Raw genomic sequence first — 6,088 nt, forward strand, 5'->3', positions numbered from 1 at the left:
TCCCTCACCAAAGTCTATTTTCATGTGTTGGAGCAATATGACTGCTGACGTCTGTGAGCGTCCAGGCTTCTTGGGTTCCTCACTTCCAGGGTCTTGCTTCTCTCTGGGTTCAGGGTTCCCTTCTTCCCAGGGCTTGCTTCATCCTGGACTCAGCATTCCTCTCTTCCTAGGGCTTGCTTCTCTTTCCTCTGTGAGCTTACTTCCTGGGGTTTCAGCTTAAGGCTTCCGTATCAAACGCCAACATTAAAACTCCAACATCAAAAAACCCCCAACTCTGTCCTTTGCCATGCCTTTTATCTGTGAGTCCCCACCCACCAAGTGATGGGGACTCAACACCCTAATGACATGGCCCAATTAAAGCCCAAATCATTACTTAATCACACATAGGTACAGACCAGATTCCAAATATCTATTTTTAGAATTCATAACCATATCAAACTGCTACACCCACTAATAATATAAATGCAAAAATTACTTCTGCACTATGAAACAGAAAATATGAGGTTCAAAGGGAAGCTCATCTGAGTGAGGACTTTATCCAGCCAGTGAAGAGGCCTGTGAACCCCAGCCCAACATCTGGGTACTGGTAACATCCTGCCGTGACATTCTGCTCCCCCTTCTTGACAAAACTCTTTTGAGTGGTGCACGTTTTGGTGAGCTCATATACTCATATACTCATATACTGAGCCAGAAGTTGAGAAAACCTGATTGGTAAAAATGTTGAGGCTGCATCTGCTAGAAATCTTACAGAATGAAGTGTATAGAAGCTGTGACAACAGTTTCAGTTCCTACTCTGTGCAAATATGCTGCTGTCACTGAGGGCACTCAGTATATACCTCTTCAACCAACATAGTACAGGTGGGCCCCTGTTCAAGTATGTTGCCTAGTGTTTTGAATTGACAAGTTACAATTAGTATTTGTCAACAAACCCAAGAAGAATCTATTTTGTTATTTGAAGGATCTGTGAATCCATTCATGAGCACTCTAGTAGAAGATGCATGAAAAACTTTCCCAACATGACTGTTTAATTCATAGCAGACAATTGAACACCAATGTTTGGGCTCTTCATAGGCAACTGGCTGAACATCTCTGCTGGATATACTGGGCATAATTTGAGGAATCATATTATTACTTGTATCCATAGGCTGGAAATTATCTTTACCCATATGATCATATAGGCAGGATGAGGAATATTAGCTTGGTGCTGAAACAGTCTTCCTGGTTTAGAACTTGCAGGTGAGTTGGGATAGGTGCAGCTTGTGAGAAAAGGGCATTAAGGGCTATTTGGCAATAAGAGAAAAGGAATTGTTGGGTTGGTGGAAAGAACATGGAAACTTTGCATTTTTGTGGAATGTGCGGTTCATTGTGGCTCAGGTTCCTAAATTGAACCAGAAGACTGTGTTGTGGATTAAATTCATTATACCAAGGCACTATCTTGGTAAAACTGAAAGATAAAAATCAAAAGTCATCTGTCAGGAATATACTTTTATAACTTTTAATCATACACAAATTTAAATTGTTATGCTTTCCATTCTTTTTCATAGTGAAAGTTTTTCCCCCACATCTCTAACTATCAGCAGATGACGGAAAACTAACTCCTCACCCTCCAGTACCATCACTGTCTAATAGAGTTTTGCAGAAAGGATATATCTCCTCATCACAGTATTGAATTTTTAGAATTGCTTCCTCAGTGCAGTTGCAAGGCTTTGAAAAGTTCTGTTTGTAGAGTTGGTGATGGGGTAACATATTTTGAGTGAGGTTGTAAAGAGTCCATGAATAAAAAGACAGAAAAGAGGAAAAAGATATAGATTGAATCTAAAGATGCTAAAATGCAATTTTAGCTTTTTCTCCAGTATCAGTTTTCTGCTTTCGCTTTCTTTTTCTATTTGAATGAGATGTATGGAAGACTCAGCTACTTTTAAGAAAACCTTCATAGTGATTGCTTCCTTCTTTCTTTTTCCTCTTTTTTTTTTTTTCCAATATAGGTATTCTTTTCCAAAAGTTGGTGCCCTGAGGTAAATACTTGCAAAGCACTTCTATTCTTATGGTGGTCTAAGTCAATGCTTCAAATTGGAAATGAAGAAATTTGTGCTCAGTCTTCTTCCTTTTTTGCAGCTTTGTTTGCATAAATGTGTAATCTGTGTAGGGTGTTATGTACTCTAGAAATTCAGAGACAGCTGCCAGGGCCATCTTGCAGGGAGGTTCTGCTGAACCTGAAATTTAATTTAAATATTTCATTTCATTACCATTGATTGCAACACTGGTAGTAAACTCTTCCTTCTTTGGAATCAGCACTAACCCAATCCACGAAAACTCAATTGCCCTGTCACTCTTAGTGTGCAAATTTTGTGACTGAAGGCAAGGAATTGCAAACCTTGCAATGGAGCTTGTCTAGAAAAAAACTTTTGTTTTCTTACTTAGAAGACTCTCAGTCGAGGAATTCAGATAATAAAATTCACTTTAATTAACTAAAGAATTGTGTTTATTGATGTCCTCCTGCTATATTACAAGACATAAATGCAAATCAACTGACATATTTCACTTTCCACTAATCTTTTAAACTCAGCCGTCTTTCTTAAATTTAGTTGCTGCAATTAACTTCTAATTTTGCCTCTCCATGGGCCTTTCTTGAGATGATTGCTGGTGGTGTCAGCATCACTATTACCAATGGCACATGGTGATTAATGACTGCTTTGTTACTCAGAAGAAGGCTTCTCTTCCTTAAAAATGATTATAGATTTTTTTCTCTAATTACATTATTTTTGGAAATTCATGTGTGCTATTAGTTAAGACCATAACCATTATTCAAATCATAAGAATCTCAAGATCCTGCAATATATGTTATGATTTCCCTGGTGTGGTAAAAGCCATTTTTGCTACTACAGTTTGTGGAAAGTTTCAAGAATTCTTTTCGTCTAGTATGTGACCTGTCTGAAATGAGTACTGAAGAGTCTGGAGAAATTAGCAGCAACCAATGAGTCTCCAAAAAAGAGTCAGGAGGTCATCAGAGGGGTGATGGTTATGGATGCCTCAGCAGGGTACCAGAGACAGCCAAGGTAATGGAAACCCAGGTGCTGGTTTTCCTGAGGGCTGCAGAGACCCACAGGTTCTATGGTCATGGCAGATGACTCTGCAGTTCAGGGCCATGTCTGTTGCCCCTACTTTGGAGTTTGTGTTCCTGAGTGTGATGGAGTTGGACTCAGATATGACCTTTCTACACATGCCTCTTCTGTTACCAGACCTGTGGTTGGCATTTGGGTTGGTGTATACTCAGGAGACCTGAATCTCTGGGCTGTCCATGTGATGGTCAGGACCTGGGCCTTAGCAGACTTGTGACTCCTACCCTCTGGTTTATTGGACTTACCTTGGCCAGCTGACCGGGAGATGAAGAGGATCAACCACCATACCAGGGAGCCAAGAGTGCCTACAGCTGAAAGCAGGAGAATTGTATTTATCATCCATGTGGAATCTAAGCCCCCTCTTGATGTAGAGGGGGACTGGACATAACCATCCCAGGGTTCAGAGGATGGAGGAATAGAGTATGGATTAGAGTGGATTTACTGGTGTGATGTGGAAAGGGTGGCCACGGGGGCTGTTGATGGTAGGGAAGAAGAGATATGGTGTGGGGGCATTTTCAGGATTTGGAATTGTCCTGGGTAGTACTGCAGGGATGGATGCTGGACATTGTGTGTGTTGCCGTGGCCCACTGGGTGGACTGGAGGAATGTGTAGACTTCAATGTAGACCACTGTCCTTGTGGTGCAGTGGTGCTCCAGAATGTATTCACCAGGTGCAGTGTATGTGCCGCAATGATGGAAGAGGTTGTTGATGTGGGAGGAGTGGGGTGGGTGGGGTGGGAGGTATATAGGGACCTTATATTTTTTGAAAGTAACATTTAAAAGAAATAAAGAAGAAGAAGAAGAAGAAAAAATTAGCATCAACCAGCAAAAATATTACAAAACTAGGGATTAGCAGAAATCCTTGAATTCTCCTTTTTAGTTAATTACGATGCTCTAATATAGAACTGTCTTGTAGAGTGCCCTCTGTGCAAAACTCCTCGTGAACATGAGTTCATCCTAGTCCTCTTTCCTTCCCTCTCTAGCCCCCATCAAAAATAAATTGTTTTATGACTCTTTCCTTCATGACTGTGATGGTTTGAGGCTGAACAGATCCCAGAAGATCAGGTTCTTAAAGCTAATCCTTTCCTTAGGTGTAAACCTATTGTAGGTAAGACATTTTGATTAGTTTACTTCAGTTAAGGGTTTTTGATTAGGTTACTTCAGTAAGGCATGACTCATGGTGAGTTTTCATCATCTTCTGGAGTCCTTTATCTGAAATTCAGATAAAGAGTGGGTGAGAACCATGGAAGCAGGCAAGGAAGCCCAGAGGAAAAGGGAAAGCCCAACAGACACTGCCATATAACTTTCCATGTAGCAGATGAATCCAGGATCTCTGGCAGCCAGTCTTTAGGGAGAGTGCATCTCCTGATGATGCCTTGATTTGGACAATTTTCTCAGACTTGAAACTGTAAGCCTATAAGATAATAAATCCCAATTGTAATTGCCAATCCATTTCTGGTATATTGCTTTTGGCAGCATAGCTGACTAAAACAATGACCTGCTTTTTTTTCCCCAATGGCTAATTTTGTTCATGGTCTGCTGCCTGTATTATTGATTCGTTCATTCACGCAACAAATATTTATTGAACACTTTCAGAATGCTAGGCAATATGTTTGGTCATGGCAAAGTAGGAGCAAAAAAGACAAATAATGAATCTTGTAGTCAGCTTGGGTGCAGATGTGAAACACATTACAGTAATGAGAAGTGCTATGAGGTCCATTAAGGACTCCAGGGAATATATAGGTAGTGGAGTCAAAGAAGGATTCATTGAAGGTGAGTTTGAAATGTTATTTGAATGAGAAGTAGAACTCAGCTGGCAAAGTGGTAAGAGAGGAGTGTGGGAGAGAATTTTAGGAAGATGGAAGTGCATATATATTCTGAGGTCACCTACAATGTTCCTGTAAGTTAAGGAGAAAAGGGAAGAGAGAGGCAGGGTCAGACCATGCAGGATCTGGTGGGCCACTGTAGTTGTTTTTTCAGAATTTATCATAAGAATAATTGGAAGTCATTGGAAAGTTTCAAATCTATGTTTTAGGGTGGCCTCTCAATGTGGTGAATGGATAAGAGCTCTGAGAGGAGGACATGACTTCATCAATACCTGCCATGTCCCTGGTTTAGATGTTAATTTTAGCAAATAAAGGCATTATGAAAATAAATTTGTAAACCCAAAGAATAATTCTGGTGAAAAGAGAACGATTTAAAGCTGGCGAAATATTTGTAATTCAACTAATACTGATGCTAACTTACTCAGACCTCTTATCTGTTAGTTGCTTATAGTTCAAAGACTGCATTAATGGCTCACCAATTAGTTAATCAATGAAATAAATACATGTATACACATACACATGTTTATACATCCTTGCTCACATGTATATGTAAACACAATGGAAATGATATATCTTTTGGGAAAAAAAGGTTTTCCCCCCTCTAAACTAATAAAGGGCTAAACTGTCTATTATTTTTAAGAAAGTTGCATGAGATACACCATCACCACCATCTTGGACTTTGAGATTTCCATAAATCTCTTCCCATCTGAGTGTGAATAGAGAACATACTGATGGATTCAATATTCCATCCTGAAAAGACCCTAGGAGATTGAATGCACTCAGAATAGACTTGTAGCTAATCAGTGTGCTTAGCTCTCCTGCTGTGATGGATCAGAGGCTTGTTAGTCACATGGGGTTTTCAGCAATGGAAAGCAAATTCCATCACTGCCTCATTGGGAATGGTTTCTGCCTGCATACTCATAATGTAAAATGCATCTCACCCCTTCCGAGTTTGGGCATCCATTCTGCTGACAGTGTTCATATTAAGTTTGCAATAGATTTGCCGTTGGCATTGTTATAACTTCTGCTTTTTAATTACTTTTATTGCCACATAATTTTGAAATTTATGAGCAATATTTAAATGAGTTATAAATGGCTGGAATTATGAAGTAATAAAAATAAATGAAAACTGCTTCATATTTTA

The 6,088-nt window shown here is 39.6% G+C and overlaps 1 pseudogene; it reads right to left on the reverse strand.

Moving 5' to 3' along the window:
* Positions 1–482: 482 nt before the first annotated feature.
* Positions 483–3,405, reverse strand: LOC101440251 (mothers against decapentaplegic homolog 5 pseudogene; annotated as a pseudogene).
* Between the last annotated feature and the right edge of the window lie 2,683 nt (positions 3,406–6,088).

This window comes from Dasypus novemcinctus, chromosome 5 (assembly GCF_030445035.2).
Source record: "Dasypus novemcinctus isolate mDasNov1 chromosome 5, mDasNov1.1.hap2, whole genome shotgun sequence".
In the NCBI taxonomy this organism is placed as follows: domain Eukaryota; kingdom Metazoa; phylum Chordata; class Mammalia; order Cingulata; family Dasypodidae; genus Dasypus; species Dasypus novemcinctus.